At 45.6% G+C, this 26,604-nt stretch overlaps 19 non-coding genes and 2 pseudogenes across 19 annotated transcripts; all 21 read left to right on the top strand.

Annotated features, from left to right (window-relative positions):
* Positions 1–618: 618 nt before the first annotated feature.
* On the top strand, positions 619–809 carry LOC141209654 (U2 spliceosomal RNA). The gene has a single exon (XR_012279847.1). It is a non-coding gene; the product is annotated as a U2 spliceosomal RNA (small nuclear RNA).
* A 1,121-nt stretch (positions 810–1,930) lies between these two features.
* Positions 1,931–2,022, top strand: LOC141210839 (U2 spliceosomal RNA; annotated as a pseudogene).
* Positions 2,023–2,816: 794 nt separating this feature from the next.
* LOC141210707 (U2 spliceosomal RNA) lies at positions 2,817–3,003 on the top strand. The gene has a single exon (XR_012280828.1). It is a non-coding gene; the product is annotated as a U2 spliceosomal RNA (small nuclear RNA).
* A 1,116-nt stretch (positions 3,004–4,119) lies between these two features.
* LOC141209653 (U2 spliceosomal RNA) lies at positions 4,120–4,310 on the top strand. The gene has a single exon (XR_012279846.1). It is a non-coding gene; the product is annotated as a U2 spliceosomal RNA (small nuclear RNA).
* A 1,122-nt stretch (positions 4,311–5,432) lies between these two features.
* LOC141210020 (U2 spliceosomal RNA) lies at positions 5,433–5,623 on the top strand. Its single transcript, XR_012280201.1, has one exon. It is a non-coding gene; the product is annotated as a U2 spliceosomal RNA (small nuclear RNA).
* Positions 5,624–6,745: 1,122 nt separating this feature from the next.
* Positions 6,746–6,936, top strand: LOC141209652 (U2 spliceosomal RNA). The gene has a single exon (XR_012279845.1). It is a non-coding gene; the product is annotated as a U2 spliceosomal RNA (small nuclear RNA).
* A 1,120-nt stretch (positions 6,937–8,056) lies between these two features.
* Positions 8,057–8,247, top strand: LOC141209651 (U2 spliceosomal RNA). The gene has a single exon (XR_012279844.1). It is a non-coding gene; the product is annotated as a U2 spliceosomal RNA (small nuclear RNA).
* Positions 8,248–9,364: 1,117 nt separating this feature from the next.
* LOC141209650 (U2 spliceosomal RNA) lies at positions 9,365–9,555 on the top strand. Its single transcript, XR_012279843.1, has one exon. It is a non-coding gene; the product is annotated as a U2 spliceosomal RNA (small nuclear RNA).
* Positions 9,556–10,676: 1,121 nt separating this feature from the next.
* LOC141209649 (U2 spliceosomal RNA) lies at positions 10,677–10,867 on the top strand. The gene has a single exon (XR_012279842.1). It is a non-coding gene; the product is annotated as a U2 spliceosomal RNA (small nuclear RNA).
* Positions 10,868–11,987: 1,120 nt separating this feature from the next.
* On the top strand, positions 11,988–12,103 carry LOC141210746 (U2 spliceosomal RNA; annotated as a pseudogene).
* A 524-nt stretch (positions 12,104–12,627) lies between these two features.
* Positions 12,628–12,809, top strand: LOC141210539 (U2 spliceosomal RNA). Its single transcript, XR_012280703.1, has one exon. It is a non-coding gene; the product is annotated as a U2 spliceosomal RNA (small nuclear RNA).
* A 1,120-nt stretch (positions 12,810–13,929) lies between these two features.
* On the top strand, positions 13,930–14,120 carry LOC141210335 (U2 spliceosomal RNA). The gene has a single exon (XR_012280507.1). It is a non-coding gene; the product is annotated as a U2 spliceosomal RNA (small nuclear RNA).
* Positions 14,121–15,240: 1,120 nt separating this feature from the next.
* Positions 15,241–15,431, top strand: LOC141209648 (U2 spliceosomal RNA). Its single transcript, XR_012279841.1, has one exon. It is a non-coding gene; the product is annotated as a U2 spliceosomal RNA (small nuclear RNA).
* A 1,120-nt stretch (positions 15,432–16,551) lies between these two features.
* LOC141210334 (U2 spliceosomal RNA) lies at positions 16,552–16,742 on the top strand. Its single transcript, XR_012280506.1, has one exon. It is a non-coding gene; the product is annotated as a U2 spliceosomal RNA (small nuclear RNA).
* Positions 16,743–17,865: 1,123 nt separating this feature from the next.
* On the top strand, positions 17,866–18,056 carry LOC141209647 (U2 spliceosomal RNA). Its single transcript, XR_012279840.1, has one exon. It is a non-coding gene; the product is annotated as a U2 spliceosomal RNA (small nuclear RNA).
* Positions 18,057–19,175: 1,119 nt separating this feature from the next.
* On the top strand, positions 19,176–19,366 carry LOC141209844 (U2 spliceosomal RNA). Its single transcript, XR_012280034.1, has one exon. It is a non-coding gene; the product is annotated as a U2 spliceosomal RNA (small nuclear RNA).
* Positions 19,367–20,487: 1,121 nt separating this feature from the next.
* Positions 20,488–20,678, top strand: LOC141210363 (U2 spliceosomal RNA). Its single transcript, XR_012280535.1, has one exon. It is a non-coding gene; the product is annotated as a U2 spliceosomal RNA (small nuclear RNA).
* Positions 20,679–21,792: 1,114 nt separating this feature from the next.
* LOC141209645 (U2 spliceosomal RNA) lies at positions 21,793–21,983 on the top strand. The gene has a single exon (XR_012279838.1). It is a non-coding gene; the product is annotated as a U2 spliceosomal RNA (small nuclear RNA).
* A 1,120-nt stretch (positions 21,984–23,103) lies between these two features.
* Positions 23,104–23,294, top strand: LOC141210396 (U2 spliceosomal RNA). The gene has a single exon (XR_012280567.1). It is a non-coding gene; the product is annotated as a U2 spliceosomal RNA (small nuclear RNA).
* A 1,119-nt stretch (positions 23,295–24,413) lies between these two features.
* On the top strand, positions 24,414–24,604 carry LOC141210235 (U2 spliceosomal RNA). The gene has a single exon (XR_012280409.1). It is a non-coding gene; the product is annotated as a U2 spliceosomal RNA (small nuclear RNA).
* A 1,119-nt stretch (positions 24,605–25,723) lies between these two features.
* On the top strand, positions 25,724–25,914 carry LOC141209644 (U2 spliceosomal RNA). The gene has a single exon (XR_012279837.1). It is a non-coding gene; the product is annotated as a U2 spliceosomal RNA (small nuclear RNA).
* Positions 25,915–26,604: the final 690 nt, after the last annotated feature.

The raw sequence follows: 26,604 nt of genomic DNA, 5'->3' as shown, positions 1-26,604 counted from the left end.
CCCTCTGCTGGAACACTGACTTCTTTCATTTAATGCCTGCAGACTATAAAAGAGAAACCAACCCAAAAAGTTTGGTTGATTAGTCTGTGGCATTCTTTTAAACTGTTGCTTATGGCGGTCTCTGTGAGCTTCTCAGTGACATTCAGCCATCCAGGTATCCCGCCTGCAGTAGACGGAATGTGGCAATGGAACGCTGGCTGCGCGTGTCATAATAGGCTCTGAGCCTTTATATACCTGCGCACAGCAGCAGCCACCTTCAGTCTGCTGCTGGACAGCCAGCAGCAGCAGCAGCAGGAGAGGTAATTAATCAGCAACCCTCCTGCTAAGGGTAGACAGCTGCTCGTTCCACCCCCCCCCCGCCTTAATTGGTTCTCCTCCCTTCCAACGGTGTTGAGACGGGTGGGAACAGCCGGGGGTTGAGGGTACTGTGCTAAAAGAGGTGCAGTTATGCAGATCTAAAACGCGTGGATTGCAGCAGCAGCAAGCCGAAAAGTGCAGGCATGTGAGGGATCTAGAGGTTGACAGCATGTCTTCTTAACGGGAGTCCAGGTGGCCATCTCCACAAATGGACTTTTCAGAATCCTTGGGTGGCACCGTAGTCGGAAACCAATTCTGGTTATCGCTTCTCGGCCTTTTGGCTAAGATCAAGTGTAGTATCTGTTCTTATCAGTTTAATATCTGATACGTCCCCTATCTGGGGACCATATATTAAATGGATTTTTAGAACAGGGAGATGGAAAAAGAGCTTGCTCTGTCCACTCCACGCATTGACCTGGTATTGCAGTATCTCCAGGACCGGTGCACCCCTTCTTTAATGCAGTTTCTAAAATCAGAAAGAATTGAATTCAATGCTTTTTGTTCATTTTGCTTGTTTGTCGGATTTTGGGATGGACTCTTTGGCTTTGCTTTTCTTCTCCTCATTGGATTTTTCATGTTAAAAGTTGCAGAAGCCAGATGACAAGCTCATTTTGGTTCAACTTCAGCAACTGTGCATTGCATTGCCATGTAATGTAATGTAATGCAATGCTATCTATCTAGCTCTCCCTCTATACTTCCTTTTGGATAAACAGGCATATTAGGCAAGCATTTTGGAGCTTTCACCTAAATAACTACAGGTGGTGAGATAAGCTGCACAATATAATTGACCTTTCAGTATATTGTTGCACACACACCATCTATTTAGCAAATGCCCTTGTTATCAACAGCAGCCTTTTAAACTCACCTGAGCTAACAGGTATGTGAGCTGGTTACTCTGCTGCGCTTAAAATTTCTTTTTTGGTTTGCTACAATGCCTTTTCTGAAACGTTGTCTCCCTCTGCTGGAACACTGACTTCTTTCATTTAATGCCTGCAGACTATAAAAGAGAAACCAACCCAAAAAGTTTGGTTGATTAGTCTGTGGCATTCTTTTAAACTGTTGCTTATGGCGGTTTCTGTGAGCTTCTCAGTGACATTCAGCCATCCAGGTATCCCGCCTGCAGTAGACGGAATGTGGCAATGGAACGCTGGCTGCGCGTGTCATAATAGGCTCTGAGCCTTTATATACCTGCGCACAGCAGCAGCCACCTTCAGTCTGCTGCTGGACAGCCAGCAGCAGCAGCAGCAGGAGAGGTAATTAATCAGCAACCCTCCTGCTAAGGGTAGACAGCTGCTCGTTCCACCCCCCCCCCCGCCTTAATTGGTTCTCCTCCCTTCCAACGGTGTTGAGGCGGGTGGGAACAGCCGGGGGTTGAGGGTACTGTGCTAAAAGAGGTGGAGTTATGCAGATCTAAAACGCGTGGATTGCAGCAGCAGCAAGCCGAAAAGTGCAGGCATGTGAGGGATCTAGAGGTTGACAGCATGTCTTCTTAACGGGAGTCCAGGTGGCCATCTCCACAAATGGACTTTTCAGAATCCTTGGGTGGCACCGTAGTCGGAAACCAATTCTGGTTATCGCTTCTCGGCCTTTTGGCTAAGATCAAGTGTAGTATCTTTCGAAAAGGCGGTTTTGGATGTTGGCCGCCCTAGTAGATTGATACATTATGCACACTGGGGTTTAGGCGCTTGTTAGTACGCCAGGTGGCTAATATAGTCATCTGGTGGAAAGCATGGCCCCCCAGGATCGACGCCATTGGGCCGGGGAAGATCGAAAGCCCGAAGTGTGAAGTGCCCCAGGAGTGGTGACCCTGGGGTGCCTAAACTCACTGGGATTGGGAACCCCACTTGAGTTTATGGCACATTTGCACAAGCACTTCAAATTTTCTTTCTTCGCACACACCCTTATTCCGGGCCTTCTGGCCTTAGGATGGGGAATTTTTCAATTCCCGGTCGAAGGTCCGGGCAGTATTATACTGTGAAACCTTCACTATTTATTTAATTTCTTTGTCACTGTGTGTCCACTTATTCACGTGTGTCACGTCCTACTAGGATTTTGTCGGGATGCGGTTCCCTTACGGGTTCCTCTCTTGGCAGGTCTAGGGGGGGAGTGTGTGGCCATCAGGTTCCGCTCCCCCCTGAACCCCCCTGGCTCTCCTCTTTCGGGAGGAGAGCGTTGTTGGCTCCCCTCTTCCGGGAGGGGAGCACAGTCTTTGGCTCCCAGTGCCATGCTCGGGTGAGAACTCGGGCAGGTGCTGGGGGTAAGATTGGGTCGCCTCTGGCTTCGGCTGGAGGTGGCTTTTTGTCCCTGTTCCTCGCTGTGGCCTTTTGGCTCGGAGGGACGGGGAATGGTTTGGGGGACCCTTCTCCTTTTGGAGAGGGTTTCAAGAAGACCAGCATCCTAGTGCACTTTTTTTGTGGCACTTGTCACTTTTTTAAGCGCACTCGGGTTTTGTACACGAATTCGGGCTTTCGATAAAAAAAAAAAAAAAAAAAAATCTGTTCTTATCAGTTTAATATCTGATACGTCCCTATCTGGGGACCATATATTAAATGGATTTTTAGAACAGGGAGATGGAAAAAGAGCTTGCTCTGTCCACTCCACGCATTGACCTGGTATTGCAGTATCTCCAGGACCGGTGCACCCCTTCTTTAATGCAGTTTCTAAAATCAGAAAGAATTGAATTCAATGCTTTTTGTTCATTTTGCTTGTTTGTCGGATTTTGGGATGGACTCTTTGGCTTTGCTTTTCTTCTCCTCATTGGATTTTTCATGTTAAAAGTTGCAGAAGCCAGATGACAAGCTCATTTTGGTTCAACTTCAGCAACTGTGCATTGCCATGTAATGTAATGTAATGCAATGCTATCTATCTAGCTCTCCCTCTATACTTCCTTTTGGATAAACAGACATATTAGGCAAGCATTTTGGAGCTTTCACCTAAATAACTACAGGTGGTGAGATAAGCTGCACAATATAATTGACCTTTCAGTATATTGTTGCACACACACCATCTATTTAGCAAATGCCCTTGTTATCAACAGCAGCCTTTTAAACTCACCTGAGCTAACAGGTATGTGAGCTGGTTACTCTGCTGCGCTTAAAATTTCTTTTTTGGTTTGCTACAATGCCTTTTCTGAAACGTTGTCTCCCTCTGCTGGAACACTGACTTCTTTCATTTAATGCCTGCAGACTATAAAAGAGAAACCAACCCAAAAAGTTTGGTTGATTAGTCTGTGGCATTCTTTTAAACTGTTGCTTATGGCGGTCTCTGTGAGCTTCTCAGTGACATTCAGCCATCCAGGTATCCCGCCTGCAGTAGACGGAATGTGGCAATGGAACGCTGGCTGCGCGTGTCATAATAGGCTCTGAGCCTTTATATACCTGCGCACAGCAGCAGCCACCTTCAGTCTGCTGCTGGACAGCCAGCAGCAGCAGCAGCAGGAGAGGTAATTAATCAGCAACCCTCCTGCTAAGGGTAGACAGCTGCTCGTTCCACCCCCCCCCCCGCCTTAATTGGTTCTCCTCCCTTCCAACGGTGTTGAGGCGGGTGGGAACAGCCGGGGGTTGAGGGTACTGTGCTAAAAGAGGTGGAGTTATGCAGATCTAAAACGCGTGGATTGCAGCAGCAGCAAGCCGAAAATTGCAGGCATGTGAGGGATCTAGAGGTTGACAGCATGTCTTCTTAACGGGAGTCCAGGTGGCCATCTCCACAAATGGACTTTTCAGAATCCTTGGGTGGCACCGTAGTCGGAAACCAATTCTGGTTATCGCTTCTCGGCCTTTTGGCTAAGATCAAGTGTAGTATCTGTTCTTATCAGTTTAATATCTGATACGTCCCCTATCTGGGGACCATATATTAAATGGATTTTTAGAACAGGGAGATGGAAAAAGAGCTTGCTCTGTCCACTCCACGCATTGACCTGGTATTGCAGTATCTCCAGGACCGGTGCACCCCTTCTTTAATGCAGTTTCTAAAATCAGAAAGAATTGAATTCAATGCTTTTTGTTCATTTTGCTTGTTTGTCGAATTTTGGGATGGACTCTTTGGCTTTGCTTTTCTTCTCCTCATTGGATTTTTCATGTTAAAAGTTGCAGAAGCCAGATGACAAGCTCATTTTGGTTCAACTTCAGCAACTGTGCATTGCATTGCCATGTAATGTAATGTAATGCAATGCTATCTATCTAGCTCTCCCTCTATACTTCCTTTTGGATAAACAGACATATTAGGCAAGCATTTTGGAGCTTTCACCTAAATAACTACAGGTGGTGAGATAAGCTGCACAATATAATTGACCTTTCAGTATATTGTTGCACACACACCATCTATTTAGCAAATGCCCTTGTTATCAACAGCAGCCTTTTAAACTCACCTGAGCTAACAGGTATGTGAGCTGGTTACTCTGCTGCGCTTAAAATTTCTTTTTTGGTTTGCTACAATGCCTTTTCTGAAACGTTGTCTCCCTCTGCTGGAACACTGACTTCTTTCATTTAATGCCTGCAGACTATAAAAGAGAAACCAACCCAAAAAGTTTGGTTGATTAGTCTGTGGCATTCTTTTAAACTGTTGCTTATGGCGGTCTCTGTGAGCTTCTCAGTGACATTCAGCCATCCAGGTATCCCGCCTGCAGTAGACGGAATGTGGCAATGGAACGCTGGCTGCGCGTGTCATAATAGGCTCTGAGCCTTAATATACCTGCGCACAGCAGCAGCCACCTTCAGTCTGCTGCTGAACAGCCAGCAGCAGCAGCAGCAGGAGAGGTAATTAATCAGCAACCCTCCTGCTAAGGGTAGACAGCTGCTCGTTCCACCCCCCCCCCCCGCCTTAATTGGTTCTCCTCCCTTCCAACGGTGTTGAGGCGGGTGGGAACAGCCGGGGGTTGAGGGTACTGTGCTAAAAGAGGTGGAGTTATGCAGATCTAAAACGCGTGGATTGCAGCAGCAGCAAGCCGAAAAGTGCAGGCATGTGAGGGATCTAGAGGTTGACAGCATGTCTTCTTAACGGGAGTCCAGGTGGCCATCTCCACAAATGGACTTTTCATAATCCTTGGGTGGCACCGTAGTCGGAAACCAATTCTGGTTATCGCTTCTCGGCCTTTTGGCTAAGATCAAGTGTAGTATCTGTTCTTATCAGTTTAATATCTGATACGTCCCCTATCTGGGGACCATATATTAAATGGATTTTTAGAACAGGGAGATGGAAAAAGAGCTTGCTTTGTCCACTCCACGCATTGACCTGGTATTGCAGTATCTCCAGGACCGGTGCACCCCTTCTTTAATGCAGTTTCTAAAATCAGAAAGAATTGAATTCAATGCTTTTTGTTCATTTTGCTTGTTTGTCGGATTTTGGGATGGACTCTTTGGCTTTGCTTTTCTTCTCCTCATTGGATTTTTCATGTTAAAAGTTGCAGAAGCCAGATGACAAGCTCATTTTGGTTCAACTTCAGCAACTGTGCATTGCATTGCCATGTAATGTAATGTAATGCAATGCTATCTATCTAGCTCTCCCTCTATACTTCCTTTTGGATAAACAGACATATTAGGCAAGCATTTTGGAGCTTTCACCTAAATAACTACAGGTGGTGAGATAAGCTGCACAATATAATTGACCTTTCAGTATATTGTTGCACACACACCATCTATTTAGCAAATGCCCTTGTTATCAACAGCAGCCTTTTAAACTCACCTGAGCTAACAGGTATGTGAGCTGGTTACTCTGCTGCGCTTAAAATTTCTTTTTTGGTTTGCTACAATGCCTTTTCTGAAACGTTGTCTCCCTCTGCTGGAACACTGACTTCTTTCATTTAATGCCTGCAGACTATAAAAGAGAAACCAACCCAAAAAGTTTGGTTGATTAGTCTGTGGCATTCTTTTAAACTGTTGCTTATGGCGGTCTCTGTGAGCTTCTCAGTGACATTCAGCCATCCAGGTATCCCGCCTGCAGTAGACGGAATGTGGCAATGGAACGCTGGCTGCGCGTGTCATAATAGGCTCTGAGCCTTTATATACCTGCGCACAGCAGCAGCCACCTTCAGTCTGCTGCTGGACAGCCAGCAGCAGCAGCAGCAGGAGAGGTAATTAATCAGCAACCCTCCTGCTAAGGGTAGACAGCTGCTCGTTCCACCCCCCCCCCCCGCCTTAATTGGTTCTCCTCCCTTCCAACGGTGTTGAGGCGGGTGGGAACAGCCGGGGGTTGAGGGTACTGTGCTAAAAGAGGTGGAGTTATGCAGATCTAAAACGCGTGGATTGCAGCAGCAGCAAGCCGAAAAGTGCAGGCATGTGAGGGATCTAGAGGTTGACAGCATGTCTTCTTAACGGGAGTCCAGGTGGCCATCTCCACAAATGGACTTTTCAGAATCCTTGGGTGGCACCGTAGTCGGAAACCAATTCTGGTTATCGCTTCTCGGCCTTTTGGCTAAGATCAAGTGTAGTATCTGTTCTTATCAGTTTAATATCTGATACGTCCCCTATCTGGGGACCATATATTAAATGGATTTTTAGAACAGGGAGATGGAAAAAGAGCTTGCTCTGTCCACTCCACGCATTGACCTGGTATTGCAGTATCTCCAGGACCGGTGCACCCCTTCTTTAATGCAGTTTCTAAAATCAGAAAGAATTGAATTCAATGCTTTTTGTTCATTTTGCTTGTTTGTCGGATTTTGGGATGGACTCTTTGGCTTTGCTTTTCTTCTCCTCATTGGATTTTTCATGTTAAAAGTTGCAGAAGCCAGATGACAAGCTCATTTTGGTTCAACTTCAGCAACTGTGCATTGCATTGCCATGTAATGTAATGTAATGCAATGCTATCTATCTAGCTCTCCCTCTATACTTCCTTTTGGATAAACAGACATATTAGGCAAGCATTTTGGAGCTTTCACCTAAATAACTACAGGTGGTGAGATAAGCTGCACAATATAATTGACCTTTCAGTATATTGTTGCACACACACCATCTATTTAGCAAATGCCCTTGTTATCAACAGCAGCCTTTTAAACTCACCTGAGCTAACAGGTATGTGAGCTGGTTACTCTGCTGCGCTTAAAATTTCTTTTTTGGTTTGCTACAATGCCTTTTCTGAAACGTTGTCTCCCTCTGCTGGAACACTGACTTCTTTCATTTAATGCCTGCAGACTATAAAAGAGAAACCAACCCAAAAAGTTTGGTTGATTAGTCTGTGGCATTCTTTTAAACTGTTGCTTATGGCGGTCTCTGTGAGCTTCTCAGTGACATTCAGCCATCCAGGTATCCCGCCTGCAGTAGACGGAATGTGGCAATGGAACGCTGGCTGCGCGTGTCATAATAGGCTCTGAGCCTTTATATACCTGCGCACAGCAGCAGCCACCTTCAGTCTGCTGCTGGACAGCCAGCAGCAGCAGCAGCAGGAGAGGTAATTAATCAGCAACCCTCCTGCTAAGGGTAGACAGCTGCTCGTTCCACCCCCCCCCCGCCTTAATTGGTTCTCCTCCCTTCCAACGGTGTTGAGGCGGGTGGGAACAGCCGGGGGTTGAGGGTACTGTGCTAAAAGAGGTGGAGTTATGCAGATCTAAAACGCGTGGATTGCAGCAGCAGCAAGCCGAAAAGTGCAGGCATGTGAGGGATCTAGAGGTTGACAGCATGTCTTCTTAACGGGAGTCCAGGTGGCCATCTCCACAAATGGACTTTTCAGAATCCTTGGGTGGCACCGTAGTCGGAAACCAATTCTGGTTATCGCTTCTCGGCCTTTTGGCTAAGATCAAGTGTAGTATCTGTTCTTATCAGTTTAATATCTGATACGTCCCCTATCTGGGGACCATATATTAAATGGATTTTTAGAACAGGGAGATGGAAAAAGAGCTTGCTCTGTCCACTCCACGCATTGACCTGGTATTGCAGTATCTCCAGGACCGGTGCACCCCTTCTTTAATGCAGTTTCTAAAATCAGAAAGAATTGAATTCAATGCTTTTTGTTCATTTTGCTTGTTTGTCGGATTTTGGGATGGACTCTTTGGCTTTGCTTTTCTTCTCCTCATTGGATTTTTCATGTTAAAAGTTGCAGAAGCCAGATGACAAGCTCATTTTGGTTCAACTTCAGCAACTGTGCATTGCATTGCCATGTAATGTAATGTAATGCAATGCTATCTATCTAGCTCTCCCTCTATACTTCCTTTTGGATAAACAGACATATTAGGCAAGCATTTTGGAGCTTTCACTTAAATAACTACAGGTGGTGAGACAAGCTGCACAATATAATTGACCTTTCAGTATATTGTTGCACACACACCATCTATTTAGCAAATGCCCTTGTTATCAACAGCAGCCTTTTAAACTCACCTGAGCTAACAGGTATGTGAGCTGGTTACTCTGCTGCGCTTAAAATTTCTTTTTTGGTTTGCTACAATGCCTTTTCTGAAACGTTGTCTCCCTCTGCTGGAACACTGACTTCTTTCATTTAATGCCTGCAGACTATAAAAGAGAAACCAACCCAAAAAGTTTGGTTGATTAGTCTGTGGCATTCTTTTAAACTGTTGCTTATGGCGGTCTCTGTGAGCTTCTCAGTGACATTCAGCCATCCAGGTATCCCGCCTGCAGTAGACGGAATGTGGCAATGGAACGCTGGCTGCGCGTGTCATAATAGGCTCTGAGCCTTTATATATCTGCGCACAGCAGCAGCCACCTTCAGTCTGCTGCTGGACAGCCAGCAGCAGCAGCAGGAGAGGTAATTAATCAGCAACCCTCCTGCTAAGGGTAGACAGCTGCTCGTTCCCCCCCCCCCCCGCCTTAATTGGTTCTCCTCCCTTCCAACGGTGTTGAGGCGGGTGGGAACAGCCGGGGGTTGAGGGTACTGTGCTAAAAGAGGTGGAGTTATGCAGATCTAAAACGCGTGGATTGCAGCAGCAGCAAGCCGAAAAGTGCAGGCATGTGAGGGATCTAGAGGTTGACAGCATGTCTTCTTAACGGGAGTCCAGGTGGCCATCTCCACAAATGGACTTTTCAGAATCCTTGGGTGGCACCGTAGTCGGAAACCAATTCTGGTTATCGCTTCTCGGCCTTTTGGCTAAGATCAAGTGTAGTATCTGTTCTTATCAGTTTAATATCTGATACGTCCCCTATCTGGGGACCATATATTAAATGGATTTTTAGAACAGGGAGATGGAAAAAGAGCTTGCTCTGTCCACTCCACGCATTGACCTGGTATTGCAGTATCTCCAGGACCGGTGCACCCCTTCTTTAATGCAGTTTCTAAAATCAGAAAGAATTGAATTCAATGCTTTTTGTTCATTTTGCTTGTTTGTCGGATTTTGGGATGGACTCTTTGGCTTTGCTTTTCTTCTCCTCATTGGATTTTTCATGTTAAAAGTTGCAGAAGCCAGATGACAAGCTCATTTTGGTTCAACTTCAGCAACTGTGCATTGCATTGCCATGTAATGTAATGTAATGCAATGCTATCTATCTAGCTCTCCCTCTATACTTCCTTTTGGATAAACAGACATATTAGGCAAGCATTTTGGAGCTTTCACCTAAATAACTACAGGTGGTGAGATAAGCTGCACAATATAATTGACCTTTCAGTATATTGTTGCACACACACCATCTATTTAGCAAATGCCCTTGTTATCAACAGCAGCCTTTTAAACTCACCTGAGCTAACAGGTATGTGAGCTGGTTACTCTGCTGCGCTTAAAATTTCTTTTTTGGTTTGCTACAATGCCTTTTCTGAAACGTTGTCTCCCTCTGCTGGAACACTGACTTCTTTCATTTAATGCCTGCAGACTATAAAAGAGAAACCAACCCAAAAAGTTTGGTTGATTAGTCTGTGGCATTCTTTTAAACTGTTGCTTATGGCGGTCTCTGTGAGCTTCTCAGTGACATTCAGCCATCCAGGTATCCCGACTGCAGTAGACGGAATGTGGCAATGGAACGCTGGCTGCGCGTGTCATAATAGGCTCTGAGCCTTTATATACCTGCGCACAGCAGCAGCCACCTTCAGTCTGCTGCTGGACAGCCAGCAGCAGCAGCAGCAGGAGAGGTAATTAATCAGCAACCCTCCTGCTAAGGGTAGACAGCTGCTCGTTCCACCCCCCCCCCCGCCTTAATTGGTTCTCCTCCCTTCCAACGGTGTTGAGGCGGGTGGGAACAGCCGGGGGTTGAGGGTACTGTGCTAAAAGAGGTGGAGTTATGCAGATCTAAAACGCGTGGATTGCAGCAGCAGCAAGCCGAAAAGTGCAGGCATGTGAGGGATCTAGAGGTTGACAGCATGTCTTCTTAACGGGAGTCCAGGTGGCCATCTCCACAAATGGACTTTTCAGAATCCTTGGGTGGCACCGTAGTCGGAAACCAATTCTGGTTATCGCTTCTCGGCCTTTTGGCTAAGATCAAGTGTAGTATCTGTTCTTATCAGTTTAATATCTGATACGTCCCCTATCTGGGGACCATATATTAAATGGATTTTTAGAACAGGGAGATGGAAAAAGAGCTTGCTCTGTCCACTCCACGCATTGACCTGGTATTGCAGTATCTCCAGGACCGGTGCACCCCTTCTTTAATGCAGTTTCTAAAATCAGAAAGAATTGAATTCAATGCTTTTTGTTCATTTTGCTTGTTTGTCGGATTTTGGGATGGACTCTTTGGCTTTGCTTTTCTTCTCCTCATTGGATTTTTCATGTTAAAAGTTGCAGAAGCCAGATGACAAGCTCATTTTGGTTCAACTTCAGCAACTGTGCATTGCATTGCCATGTAATGTAATGTAATGCAATGCTATCTATCTAGCTCTCCCTCTATACTTCCTTTTGGATAAACAGACATATTAGGCAAGCATTTTGGAGCTTTCACCTAAATAACTACAGGTGGTGAGACAAGCTGCACAATATAATTGACCTTTCAGTATATTGTTGCACACACACCATCTATTTAGCAAATGCCCTTGTTATCAACAGCAGGATTTTAAACTCACCTGAGCTAACAGGTATGTGAGCTGGTTACTCTGCTGCGCTTAAAATTTCTTTTTTGGTTTGCTACAATGCCTTTTCTGAAACGTTGTCTCCCTCTGCTGGAACACTGACTTCTTTCATTTAATGCCTGCAGACTATAAAAGAGAAACCAACCCAAAAAGTTTGGTTGATTAGTCTGTGGCATTCTTTTAAACTGTTGCTTATGGCGGTCTCTGTGAGCTTCTCAGTGACATTCAGCCATCCAGGTATCCCGCCTGCAGTAGACGGAATGTGGCAATGGAACGCTGGCTGCGCGTGTCATAATAGGCTCTGAGCCTTTATATACCTGCGCACAGCAGCAGCCACCTTCAGTCTGCTGCTGGACAGCCAGCAGCAGCAGCAGCAGGAGAGGTAATTAATCAGCAACCCTCCTGCTAAGGGTAGACAGCTGCTCGTTCCACCCCCCCCCCGCCTTAATTGGTTCTCCTCCCTTCCAACGGTGTTGAGGCGGGTGGGAACAGCCGGGGGTTGAGGGTACTGTGCTAAAAGAGGTGGAGTTATGCAGATCTAAAACGCGTGGATTGCAGCAGCAGCAAGCCGAAAAGTGCAGGCATGTGAGGGATCTAGAGGTTGACAGCATGTCTTCTTAACGGGAGTCCAGGTGGCCATCTCCACAAATGGACTTTTCAGAATCCTTGGGTGGCACCGTAGTCGGAAACCAATTCTGGTTATCGCTTCTCGGCCTTTTGGCTAAGATCAAGTGTAGTATCTTTTGAAAAGGCAGTTTTGTCCTTGGGCTGCCCTAGTAAATTGATGCATTTTACACACTGGTTTGGTGCACTTGTTAGTACGCCAGGTGGCTCATAGAGTTATCTGATGGAAAACATGGCCCTCCAGGATCGAAGTCACTAGGCTGGGTAAGTGTGAGGGCTTTGGAGCAATGTGCCCCAGGAGTAGGCGCCCTGGTGGGAGTCCAAGCTTACTGGGACTGGGAACCCCAGAAAGACTTGGCTTCGTAGCACGCCGCACCTTTGCCAATCATACTTTCTGAGCAACCCCCCCTATTCCTGGCCTCCGGGCTAGGAAGGGGAATTTTTATAAACCTGGTCGGAGGTCCGGTCAGCTTTGGGCTGAGAAACCAACACAGGCTCCAGCTCCACTAGGGTGGCAGCCTAGATGGAAGCTGGGAGCACGAAAACGGCTCTTCTCCGGCTTCGGCTAGGGAGAGCATCGGAGATCCCTGACCCTCGCTGTGGCCTTCTGGCTCGGAGGGATGGGGATGGTTTATTGGGGACCCTCTCCTCCGGGAAGGGTCCACATGAATCCTCGCCTCGTGCGCTGTTTTGGTGTGACTTCGGTCACATTTTTCAGTGCCTTGGATGCAGCTTCAATCAAAAAATCTGTTCTTATCAGTTTAATATCTGATACGTCCCCTATCTGGGGACCATATATTAAATGGATTTTTAGAACAGGGAGATGGAAAAAGAGCTTGCTCTGTCCACTCCACGCATTGACCTGGTATTGCAGTATCTCCAGGACCGGTGCACCCCTTCTTTAATGCAGTTTCTAAAATCAGAAAGAATTGAATTCAATGCTTTTTGTTCATTTTGCTTGTTTGTCGGATTTTGGGATGGACTCTTTGGCTTTGCTTTTCTTCTCCTCATTGGATTTTTCATGTTAAAAGTTGCAGAAGCCAGATGACAAGCTCATTTTGGTTCAACTTCAGCAACTGTGCATTGCATTGCCATGTAATGTAATGTAATGCAATGCTATCTATCTAGCTCTCCCTCTATACTTCCTTTTGGATAAACAGACATATTAGGCAAGCATTTTGGAGCTTTCACCTAAATAACTACAGGTGGTGAGATAAGCTGCACAATATAATTGACCTTTCAGTATATTGTTGCACACACACCATCTATTTAGCAAATGCCCTTGTTATCAACAGCAGCCTTTTAAACTCACCTGAGCTAACAGGTATGTGAGCTGGTTACTCTGCTGCGCTTAAAATTTCTTTTTTGGTTTGCTACAATGCCTTTTCTGAAACGTTGTCTCCCTCTGCTGGAACACTGACTTCTTTCATTTAATGCCTGCAGACTATAAAAGAGAAACCAACCCAAAAAGTTTGGTTGATTAGTCTGTGGCATTCTTTTAAACTGTTGCTTATGGCGGTCTCTGTGAGCTTCTCAGTGACATTCAGCCATCCAGGTATCCCGCCTGCAGTAGACGGAATGTGGCAATGGAACGCTGGCTGCGCGTGTCATAATAGGCTCTGAGCCTTTATATACCTGCGCACAGCAGCAGCCACCTTCAGTCTGCTGCTGGACAGCCAGCAGCAGCAGCAGCAGGAGAGGTAATTAATCAGCAACCCTCCTGCTAAGGGTAGACAGCTGCTCGTTCCACCCCCCCCCCGCCTTAATTGGTTCTCCTCCCTTCCAACGGTGTTGAGGCGGGTGGGAACAGCCGGGGGTTGAGGGTACTGTGCTAAAAGAGGTGGAGTTATGCAGATCTAAAACGCGTGGATTGCAGCAGCAGCAAGCCGAAAAGTGCAGGCATGTGAGGGATCTAGAGGTTGACAGCATGTCTTCTTAACGGGAGTCCAGGTGGCCATCTCCACAAATGGACTTTTCAGAATCCTTGGGTGGCACCGTAGTCGGAAACCAATTCTGGTTATCGCTTCTCGGCCTTTTGGCTAAGATCAAGTGTAGTATCTGTTCTTATCAGTTTAGTATCTGATACGTCCCCTATCTGGGGACCATATATTAAATGGATTTTTAGAACAGGGAGATGGAAAAAGAGCTTGCTCTGTCCACTCCACGCATTGACCTGGTATTGCAGTATCTCCAGGACCGGTGCACCCCTTCTTTAATGCAGTTTCTAAAATCAGAAAGAATTGAATTCAATGCTTTTTGTTCATTTTGCTTGTTTGTCGGATTTTGGGATGGACTCTTTGGCTTTGCTTTTCTTCTCCTCATTGGATTTTTCATGTTAAAAGTTGCAGAAGCCAGATGACAAGCTCATTTTGGTTCAACTTCAGCAACTGTGCATTGCATTGCCATGTAATGTAATGTAATGCAATGCTATCTATCTAGCTCTCCCTCTATACTTCCTTTTGGATAAACAGACATATTAGGCAAGCATTTTGGAGCTTTCACCTAAATAACTACAGGTGGTGAGATAAGCTGCACAATATAATTGACCTTTCAGTATATTGTTGCACACACACCATCTATTTAGCAAATGCCCTTGTTATCAACAGCAGCCTTTTAAACTCACCTGAGCTAACAGGTATGTGAGCTGGTTACTCTGCTGCGCTTAAAATTTCTTTTTTGGTTTGCTACAATGCCTTTTCTGAAACGTTGTCTCCCTCTGCTGGAACACTGACTTCTTTCATTTAATGCCTGCAGACTATAAAAGAGAAACCAACCCAAAAAGTTTGGTTGATTAGTCTGTGGCATTCTTTTAAACTGTTGCTTATGGCGGTCTCTGTGAGCTTCTCAGTGACATTCAGCCATCCAGGTATCCCGCCTGCAGTAGACGGAATGTGGCAATGGAACGCTGGCTGCGCGTGTCATAATAGGCTCTGAGCCTTTATATACCTGCGCACAGCAGCAGCCACCTTCAGTCTGCTGCTGGACAGCCAGCAGCAGCAGCAGCAGGAGAGGTAATTAATCAGCAACCCTCCTGCTAAGGGTAGACAGCTGCTCGTTCCACCACCCCCCCGCCTTAATTGGTTCTCCTCCCTTCCAACGGTTTTGAGGCGGGTGGGAACAGCCGGGGGTTGAGGGTACTGTGCTAAAAGAGGTGGAGTTATGCAGATCTAAAACGCGTGGATTGCAGCAGCAGCAAGCCGAAAAGTGCAGGCATGTGAGGGATCTAGAGGTTGACAGCATGTCTTCTTAACGGGAGTCCAGGTGGCCATCTCCACAAATGGACTTTTCAGAATCCTTGGGTGGCACCGTAGTCGGAAACCAATTCTGGTTATCGCTTCTCGGCCTTTTGGCTAAGATCAAGTGTAGTATCTGTTCTTATCAGTTTAATATCTGATACGTCCCCTATCTGGGGACCATATATTAAATGGATTTTTAGAACAGGGAGATGGAAAAAGAGCTTGCTCTGTCCACTCCACGCATTGACCTGGTATTGCAGTATCTCCAGGACCGGTGCACCCCTTCTTTAATGCAGTTTCTAAAATCAGAAAGAATTGAATTCAATGCTTTTTGTTCATTTTGCTTGTTTGTCGGATTTTGGGATGGACTCTTTGGCTTTGCTTTTCTTCTCCTCATTGGATTTTTCATGTTAAAAGTTGCAGAAGCCAGATGACAAGCTCATTTTGGTTCAACTTCAGCAACTGTGCATTGCATTGCCATGTAATGTAATGTAATGCAATGCTATCTATCTAGCTCTCCCTCTATACTTCCTTTTGGATAAACAGACATATTAGGCAAGCATTTTGGAGCTTTCACCTAAATAACTACAGGTGGTGAGATAAGCTGCACAATATAATTGACCTTTCAGTATATTGTTGCACACACACCATCTATTTAGCAAATGCCCTTGTTATCAACAGCAGCCTTTTAAACTCACCTGAGCTAACAGGTATGTGAGCTGGTTACTCTGCTGCGCTTAAAATTTCTTTTTTGGTTTGCTACAATGCCTTTTCTGAAACGTTGTCTCCCTCTGCTGGAACACTGACTTCTTTCATTTAATGCCTGCAGACTATAAAAGAGAAACCAACCCAAAAAGTTTGGTTGATTAGTCTGTGGCATTCTTTTAAACTGTTGCTTATGGCGGTCTCTGTGAGCTTCTCAGTGACATTCAGCCATCCAGGTATCCCGCCTGCAGTAGACGGAATGTGGCAATGGAACGCTGGCTGCGCGTGTCATAATAGGCTCTGAGCCTTTATATACCTGCGCACAGCAGCAGCCACCTTCAGTCTGCTGCTGGACAGCCAGCAGCAGCAGCAGCAGGAGAGGTAATTAATCAGCAACCCTCCTGCTAAGGGTAGACAGCTGCTCGTTCCACCCCCCCCCCGCCTTAATTGGTTCTCCTCCCTTCCAACGGTGTTGAGGCGGGTGGGAACAGCCGGGGGTTGAGGGTACTGTGCTAAAAGAGGTGGAGTTATGCAGATCTAAAACGCGTGGATTGCAGCAGCAGCAAGCCGAAAAGTGCAGGCATGTGAGGGATCTAGAGGTTGACAGCATGTCTTCTTAACGGGAGTCCAGGTGGCCATCTCCACAAATGGACTTTTCAGAATCCTTGGGTGGCACCGTAGTCGGAAACCAATTCTGGTTATCGCTTCTCGGCCTTTTGGCTAAGATCAAGTGTAGTATCTGTTCTTATCAGTTTAGTATCTGATACGTCCCCTATCTGGGGACCATATATTAAATGGATTTTTAGAACAGGGAGATGGAAAAAGAGCTTGCTCTGTCCACTCCACGCATTGACCTGGTATTGCAGTATCTCCAGGACCGGTGCACCCCTTCTTTAATGCAGTTTCTAAAATCAGAAAGAATTGAATTCAATGCTTTTTGTTCATTTTGCTTGTTTGTCGGATTTTGGGATGGACTCTTTGGCTTTGCTTTTCTTCTCCTCATTGGATTTTTCATGTTAAAAGTTGCAGAAGCCAGATGACAAGCTCATTTTGGTTCAACTTCAGCAACTGTGCATTGCATTGCCATGTAATGTAATGTAATGCAATGCTATCTATCTAGCTCTCCCTCTATACTTCCTTTTGGATAAACAGACATATTAGGCAAGCATTTTGGAGCTTTCACCTAAATAACTACAGGTGGTGAGATAAGCTGCACAATATAATTGACCTTTCAGTATATTGTTGCACACACACCATCTATTTAGCAAATGCCCTTGTTATCAACAGCAGCCTTTTAAACTCACCTGAGCTAACAGGTATGTGAGCTGGTTACTCTGCTGCGCTTAAAATTTCTTTTTTGGTTTGCTACAATGCCTTTTCTGAAACGTTGTCTCCCTCTGCTGGAACACTGACTTCTTTCATTTAATGCCTGCAGACTATAAAAGAGAAACCAACCCAAAAAGTTTGGTTGATTAGTCTGTGGCATTCTTTTAAACTGTTGCTTATGGCGGTCTCTGTGAGCTTCTCAGTGACATTCAGCCATCCAGGTATCCCGCCTGCAGTAGACGGAATGTGGCAATGGAACGCTGGCTGCGCGTGTCATAATAGGCTCTGAGCCTTTATATACCTGCGCACAGCAGCAGCCACCTTCAGTCTGCTGCTGGACAGCCAGCAGCAGCAGCAGCAGGAGAGGTAATTAATCAGCAACCCTCCTGCTAAGGGTAGACAGCTGCTCGTTCCACCCCCCCCCCCCTGCCTTAATTGGTTCTCCTCCCTTCCAACGGTGTTGAGGCGGGTGGGAACAGCCGGGGGTTGAGGGTACTGTGCTAAAAGAGGTGGAGTTATGCAGATCTAAAACGCGTGGATTGCAGCAGCAGCAAGCCGAAAAGTGCAGGCATGTGAGGGATCTAGAGGTTGACAGCATGTCTTCTTAACGGGAGTCCAGGTGGCCATCTCCACAAATGGACTTTTCAGAATCCTTGGGTGGCACCGTAGTCGGAAACCAATTCTGGTTATCGCTTCTCGGCCTTTTGGCTAAGATCAAGTGTAGTATCTGTTCTTATCAGTTTAATATCTGATACGTCCCCTATCTGGGGACCATATATTAAATGGATTTTTAGAACAGGGAGATGGAAAAAGAGCTTGCTCTGTCCACTCCACGCATTGACCTGGTATTGCAGTATCTCCAGGACCGGTGCACCCCTTCTTTAATGCAGTTTCTAAAATCAGAAAGAATTGAATTCAATGCTTTTTGTTCATTTTGCTTGTTTGTCGGATTTTGGGATGGACTCTTTGGCTTTGCTTTTCTTCTCCTCATTGGATTTTTCATGTTAAAAGTTGCAGAAGCCAGATGACAAGCTCATTTTGGTTCAACTTCAGCAACTGTGCATTGCATTGCCATGTAATGTAATGTAATGCAATGCTATCTATCTAGCTCTCCCTCTATACTTCCTTTTGGATAAACAGACATATTAGGCAAGCATTTTGGAGCTTTCACCTAAATAACTACAGGTGGTGAGATAAGCTGCACAATATAATTGACCTTTCAGTATATTGTTGCACACACACCATCTATTTAGCAAATGCCCTTGTTATCAACAGCAGCCTTTTAAACTCACCTGAGCTAACAGGTATGTGAGCTGGTTACTCTGCTGCGCTTAAAATTTCTTTTTTGGTTTGCTACAATGCCTTTTCTGAAACGTTGTCTCCCTCTGCTGGAACACTGACTTCTTTCATTTAATGCCTGCAGACTATAAAAGAGAAACCAACCCAAAAAGTTTGGTTGATTAGTCTGTGGCATTCTTTTAAACTGTTGCTTATGGCGGTCTCTGTGAGCTTCTCAGTGACATTCAGCCATCCAGGTATCCCGCCTGCAGTAGACAGAATGTGGCAATGGAACGCTGGCTGCGCGTGTCATAATAGGCTCTGAGCCTTTATATACCTGCGCACAGCAGCAGCCACCTTCAGTCTGCTGCTGGACAGCCAGCAGCAGCAGCAGCAGGAGAGGTAATTAATCAGCAACCCTCCTGCTAAGGGTAGACAGCTGCTCGTTCCACCCCCCCCCGCCTTAATTGGTTCTCCTCCCTTCCAACGGTGTTGAGGCGGGTGGGAACAGCCGGGGGTTGAGGGTACTGTGCTAAAAGAGGTGGAGTTATGCAGATCTAAAACGCGTGGATTGCAGCAGCAGCAAGCCGAAAAGTGCAGGCATGTGAGGGATCTAGAGGTTGACAGCATGTCTTCTTAACGGGAGTCCAGGTGGCCATCTCCACAAATGGACTTTTCAGAATCCTTGGGTGGCACCGTAGTCGGAAACCAATTCTGGTTATCGCTTCTCGGCCTTTTGGCTAAGATCAAGTGTAGTATCTGTTCTTATCAGTTTAATATCTGATACGTCCCCTATCTGGGGACCATATATTAAATAGATTTTTAGAACAGGGAGATGGAAAAAGAGCTTGCTCTGTCCACTCCATGCATTGACCTGGTATTGCAGTATCTCCAGGACCGGTGCACCCCTTCTTTAATGCATTTTCTAAAATCAGAAAGAATTGAATTCAATGCTTTTTGTTCATTTTGCTTGTTTGTCGGATTTTGGGATGGACTCTTTGGCTTTGCTTTTCTTCTCCTCATTGGATTTTTCATGTTAAAAGTTGCAGAAGCCAGATGACAAGCTCATTTTGGTTCAACTTCAGCAACTGTGCATTGCATTGCCATGTAATGTAATGTAATGCAATGCTATCTATCTAGCTCTCCCTCTATACTTCCTTTTGGATAAACAGACATATTAGGCAAGCATTTTGGAGCTTTCACCTAAATAACTACAGGTGGTGAGATAAGCTGCACAATATAATTGACCTTTCAGTATATTGTTGCACACACACCATCTATTTAGCAAATGCCCTTGTTATCAACAGCAGCCTTTTAAACTCACCTGAGCTAACAGGTATGTGCGCTGGTTACTCTGCTGCGCTTAAAATTTCTTTTTTGGTTTGCTACAATGCCTTTTCTGAAACGTTGTCTCCCTCTGCGGGAACACTGACTTCTTTCATTTAATGCCTGCAGACTATAAAAGAGAAACCAACCCAAAAAGTTTGGTTGATTAGTCTGTGGCATTCTTTTAAACTGTTGCTTATGGCGGTCTCTGTGAGCTTCTCAGTGACATTCAGCCATCCAGGTATCCCGCCTGCAGTAGACGGAATGTGGCAATGGAACGCTGGCTGCGCGTGTCATAATAGGCTCTGAGCCTTTATATACCTGCGCACAGCAGCAGCCACCTTCAGTCTGCTGTTGGACAGCCAGCAGCAGCAGCAGCAGGAGAGGTAATTAATCAGCAACCCTCCTGCTAAGGGTAGACAGCTGCTCGTTCCACCCCCCCCCCCGCCTTAATTGGTTCTCCTCCCTTCCAACGGTGTTGAGGCGGGTGGGAACAGCCGGGGGTTGAGGGTACTGTGCTAAAAGAGGTGGAGTTATGCAGATCTAAAACGCGTGGATTGCAGCAGCAGCAAGCCGAAAAGTGCAGGCATGTGAGGGATCTAGAGGTTGACAGCATGTCTTCTTAACGGGAGTCCAGGTGGCCATCTCCACAAATGGACTTTTCAGAATCCTTGGGTGGCACCGTAGTCGGAAACCAATTCTGGTTATCGCTTCTCGGCCTTTTGGCTAAGATCAAGTGTAGTATCTGTTCTTATCAATTTAATATCTGATACGTCCCCTATCTGGGGACCATATATTAAATGGATTTTTAGAACAGGGAGATGGAAAAAGAGCTTGCTCTGTCCACTCCACGCATTGACCTGGTATTGCAGTATCTCCAGGACCGGTGCACCCCTTCTTTAATGCAGTTTCTAAAATCAGAAAGAATTGAATTCAATGCTTTTTGTTCATTTTGCTTGTTTGTCGGATTTTGGGATGGACTCTTTGGCTTTGCTTTTCTTCTCCTCATTGGATTTTTCATGTTAAAAGTTGCAGAAGCCAGATGACAAGCTCATTTTGGTTCAACTTCAGCAACTGTGCATTGCATTGCCATGTAATGTAATGTAATGCAATGCTATCTATCTAGCTCTCCCTCTATACTTCCTTTTGGATAAACAGACATATTAGGCAAGCATTTTGGAGCTTTCACCTAAATAACTACAGGTGGTGAGATAAGCTGCACAATATAATTGACCTTTCAGTATATTGTTGCACACACACCATCTATTTAGCAAATGCCCTTGTTATCAACAGCAGCCTTTTAAACTCACCTGAGCTAACAGGTATGTGAGCTGGTTACTCTGCTGCGCTTAAAATTTCTTTTTTGGTTTGCTACAATGCCTTTTCTGAAACGTTGTCTCCCTCTGCTGGAACACTGACTTCTTTCATTTAATGCCTGCAGACTGTAAAAGAGAAACCAACCCAAAAAGTTTGGTTGATTAGTCTGTGGCATTGTTTTAAACTGTTGCTTATGGCGGTCTCTGTGAGCTTCTCAGTGACATTCAGCCATCCAGGTATCCCGCCTGCAGTAGACGGAATGTGGCAATGGAACGCTGGCTGCGCGTGTCATAATAGGCTCTGAGCCTTTATATACCTGCGCACAGCAGCAGCCACCTTCAGTCTGCTGCTGGACAGCCAGCAGCAGCAGGAGAGGTAATTAATCAGCAACCCTCCTGCTAAGGGTAGACAGCTGCTCGTTCCACCCCCCCCCCGCCTTAATTGGTTCTCCTCCCTTCCAACGGTGTTGAGGCGGGTGGGAACAGCCGGGGGTTGAGGGTACTGTGCTAAAAGAGGTGGAGTTATGCAGATCTAAAACGCGTGGATTGCAGCAGCAGCAAGCCGAAAAGTGCAGGCATGTGAGGGATCTAGAGGTTGACAGCATGTCTTCTTAACGGGAGTCCAGGTGGCCATCTCCACAAATGGACTTTTCAGAATCCTTGGGTGGCACCGTAGTCGGAAACCAATTCTGGTTATCGCTTCTCGGCCTTTTGGCTAAGATCAAGTGTAGTATCTGTTCTTATCAGTTTAATATCTGATACGTCCCCTATCTGGGGACCATATATTAAATGGATTTTTAGAACAGGGAGATGGAAAAAGAGCTTGCTCTGTCCACTCCACGCATTGACCTGGTATTGCAGTATCTCCAGGACCGGTGCACCCCTTCTTTAATGCAGTTTCTAAAATCAGAAAGAATTGAATTCAATGCTTTTTGTTCATTTTGCTTGTTTGTCGGATTTTGGGATGGACTCTTTGGCTTTGCTTTTCTTCTCCTCATTGGATTTTTCATGTTAAAAGTTGCAGAAGCCAGATGACAAGCTCATTTTGGTTCAACTTCAGCAACTGTGCATTGCATTGCCATGTAATGTAATGTAATGCAATGCTATCTATCTAGCTCTCCCTCTATACTTCCTTTTGGATAAACAGACATATTAGGCAAGCATTTTGGAGCTTTCACCTAAATAACTACAGGTGGTGAGATAAGCTGCACAATATAATTGACCTTTCAGTATATTGTTGCACACACACCATCTATTTAGCAAATGCCCTTGTTATCAACAGCAGCCTTTTAAACTCACCTGAGCTAACAGGTATGTGAGCTGGTTACTCTGCTGCGCTTAAAATTTCTTTTTTGGTTTGCTACAATGCCTTTTCTGAAACGTTGTCTCCCTCTGCTGGAACACTGACTTCTTTCATTTAATGCCTGCAGACTATAAAAGAGAAACCAACCCAAAAAGTTTGATTGATTAGTCTGTGGCATTCTTTTAAACTGTTGCTTATGGCGGTCTCTGTGAGCTTCTCAGTGACATTCAGCCATCCAGGTATCCCGCCTGCAGTAGACGGAATGTGGCAATGGAACGCTGGCTGCGCGTGTCATAATAGGCTCTGAGCCTTTATATACCTGCGCACAGCAGCAGCCACCTTCAGTCTGCTGCTGGACAGCCAGCAGCAGCAGCAGCAGGAGAGGTAATTAATCAGCAACCCTCCTACTAAGGGTAGACAGCTGCTCATTCCACCCCCCCCCCGCCTTAATTGGTTCTCCTCCCTTCCAACGGTGTTGAGGCGGGTGGGAACAGCCGGGGGTTGAGGGTACTGTGCTAAAAGAGGTGGAGTTATGCAGATCTAAAACGCGTGGATTGCAGCAGCAGCAAGCCGAAAAGTGCAGGCATGTGAGGGATCTAGAGGTTGACAGCATGTCTTCTTAACGGGAGTCCAGGTGGCCATCTCCACAAATGGACTTTTCAGAATCCTTGGGTGGCACCGTAGTCGGAAACCAATTCTGGTTATCGCTTCTCGGCCTTTTGGCTAAGATCAAGTGTAGTATCTGTTCTTATCAGTTTAATATCTGATACGTCCCCTATCTGGGGACCATATATTAAATGGATTTTTAGAACAGGGAGATGGAAAAAGAGCTTTCTCTGTCCACTCCACGCATTGGCCTGGTATTGCAGTATCTCCAGGACCGGTGCACCCCTTCTTTAATGCAGTTTCTAAAATCAGAAAGAATTGAATTCAATGCTTTTTGTTCATTTTGCTTGTTTGTCGGATTTTGGGATGGACTCTTTGGCTTTGCTTTTCTTCTCCTCATTGGATTTTTCATGTTAAAAGTTGCAGAAGCCAGATGACAAGCTCATTTTGGTTCAACTTCAGCAACTGTGCATTGCATTGCCATGTAATGTAATGTAATGCAATGCTATCTATCTAGCTCTCCCTCTATACTTCCTTTTGGATAAACAGACATATTAGGCAAGCATTTTGGAGCTTTCACCTAAATAACTACAGGTGGTGAGATAAGCTGCACAATATAATTGACCTTTCAGTATATTGTTGCACACACACCATCTATTTAGCAAATGCCCTTGTTATCAACAGCAGCCTTTTAAACTCACCTGAGCTAACAGGTATGTGAGCTGGTTACTCTGCTGCGCTTAAAATTTCTTTTTTGGTTTGCTACAATGCCTTTTCTGAAACGTTGTCTCCCTCTGCTGGAACACTGACTTCTTTCATTTAATGCCTGCAGACTATAAAAGAGAAACCAACCCAAAAAGTTTGGTTGATTAGTCTGTGGCATTCTTTTAAACTGTTGCTTATGGCGGTCTCTGTGAGCTTCTCAGTGACATTCAGCCATCCAGGTATCCCGCCTGCAGTAGACGGAATGTGGCAATGGAACGCTGGCTGCGCGTGTCATAATAGGCTCTGAGCCTTTATATACCTGCGCACAGCAGCAGCCACCTTCAGTCTGCTGCTGGACAGCCAGCAGCAGCAGCAGCAGGAGAGGTAATTAATCAGCAACCCTCCTGCTAAGGGTAGACAGCTGCTCGTTCCACCCCCCCCCGCCTTAATTGGTTCTCCTCCCTTCCAACGGTGTTGAGGCGGGTGGGAACAGCCGGGGGTTGAGGGTACTGTGCTAAAAGAGGTGGAGTTATGCAGATCTAAAACGCGTGGATTGCAGCAGCAGCAAGCCGAAAAGTGCAGGCATGTGAGGGATCTAGAGGTTGACAGCATGTCTTCTTAACGGGAGTCCAGGTGGCCATCTCCACAAATGGACTTTTCAGAATCCTTGGGTGGCACCGTAGTCGGAAACCAATTCTGGTTATCGCTTCTCGGCCTTTTGGCTAAGATCAAGTGTAGTATCTGTTCTTATCAGTTTAATATCTGATACGTCCCCTATCTGGGAACCATATATTAAATGGATTTTTAGAACAGGGAGATGGAAAAAGAGCTTGCTCTGTCCACTCCACGCATTGACCTGGTATTGCAGTATCTCCAGGACCGGTGCACCCCTTCTTTAATGCAGTTTCTAAAATCAGAAAGAATTGAATTCAATGCTTTTTGTTCATTTTGCTTGTTTGTCGGATTTTGGGATGGACTCTTTGGCTTTGCTTTTCTTCTCCTCATTGGATTTTTCATGTTAAAAGTTGCAGAAGCCAGATGACAAGCTCATTTTGGTTCAACTTCAGCAACTGTGCATTGCATTGCCATGTAATGTAATGTAATGCAATGCTATCTATCTAGCTCTCCCTCTATACTTCCTTTTGGATAAACAGACATATTAGGCAAGCATTTTGGAGCTTTCACCTAAATAACTACAGGTGGTGAGATAAGCTGCACAATATAATTGACCTTTCAGTATATTGTTGCACACACACCATCTATTTAGCAAATGCCCTTGTTATCAACAGCAGCCTTTTAAACTCACCTGAGCTAACAGGTATGTGAGCTGGTTACTCTGCTGCGCTTAAAATTTCTTTTTTGGTTTGCTACAATGCCTTTTCTGAAACGTTGTCTCCCTCTGCTGGAACACTGACTTCTTTCATTTAATGCCTGCAGACTATAAAAGAGAAACCAACCCAAAAAGTTTGGTTGATTAGTCTGTGGCATTCTTTTAAACTGTTGCTTATGGCGGTCTCTGTGAGCTTCTCAGTGACATTCAGCCATCCAGGTATCCCGCCTGCAGTAGACGGAATGTGGCAATGGAACGCTGGCTGCGCGTGTCATAATAGGCTCTGAGCCTTTATATACCTGCGCACAGCAGCAGCCACCTTCAGTCTGCTGCTGGACAGCCAGCAGCAGCAGCAGCAGGAGAGGTAATTAATCAGCAACCCTCCTGCTAAGGGTAGACAGCTGCTCGTTCCACCCCCCCCCGCCTTAATTGGTTCTCCTCCCTTCCAACGGTGTTGAGGCGGGTGGGAACAGCCGGGGGTTGAGGGTACTGTGCTAAAAGAGGTGGAGTTATGCAGATCTAAAACGCGTGGATTGCAGCAGCAGCAAGCCGAAAAGTGCAGGCATGTGAGGGATCTAGAGGTTGACAGCATGTCTTCTTAACGGGAGTCCAGGTGGCCATCTCCACAAATGGACTTTTCAGAATCCTTGGGTGGCACCGTAGTCGGAAACCAATTCTGGTTATCGCTTCTCGGCCTTTTGGCTAAGATCAAGTGTAGTATCTGTTCTTATCAGTTTAATATCTGATACGTCCCCTATCTGGGGACCATATATTAAATGGATTTTTAGAACAGGGAGATGGAAAAAGAGCTTGCTCTGTCCACTCCACGCATTGACCTGGTATTGCAGTATCTCCAGGACCGGTGCACCCCTTCTTTAATGCAGTTTCTAAAATCAGAAAGAATTGAATTCAATGCTTTTTGTTCATTTTGCTTGTTTGTCGGATTTTGGGATGGACTCTTTGGCTTTGCTTTTCTTCTCCTCATTGGATTTTTCATGTTAAAAGTTGCAGAAGCCAGATGACAAGCTCATTTTGGTTCAACTTCAGCAACTGTGCATTGCATTGCCATGTAATGTAATGTAATGCAATGCTATCTATCTAGCTCTCCCTCTATACTTCCTTTTGGATAAACAGACATATTAGGCAAGCATTTTGGAGCTTTCACCTAAATAACTACAGGTGGTGAGATAAGCTGCACAATATAATTGACCTTTCAGTATATTGTTGCACACACACCATCTATTTAGCAAATGCCCTTGTTATCAACAGCAGCCTTTTAAACTCACCTGAGCTAACAGGTATGTGAGCTGGTTACTCTGCTGCGCTTAAAATTTCTTTTTTGGTTTGCTACAATGCCTTTTCTGAAACGTTGTCTCCCTCTGCTGGAACACTGACTTCTTTCATTTAATGCCTGCAGACTATAAAAGAGAAACCAACCCAAAAAGTTTGGTTGATTAGTCTGTGGCATTCTTTTAAACTGTTGCTTATGGCGGTCTCTGTGAGCTTCTCAGTGACATTCAGCCATCCAGGTATCCCGCCTGCAGTAGACGGAATGTGGCAATG

This window comes from Phyllobates terribilis, unplaced genomic scaffold, assembly GCF_046119375.1.
Source record: "Phyllobates terribilis strain yellow unplaced genomic scaffold, ASM4611937v1 Scaffold_169__1_contigs__length_4117513, whole genome shotgun sequence".
NCBI lineage: Eukaryota > Metazoa > Chordata > Amphibia > Anura > Dendrobatidae > Phyllobates > Phyllobates terribilis.
The sequence above is the reverse complement of the archived record's forward strand: the minus strand, read 5'-3'. Positions and strand labels throughout refer to the sequence as shown.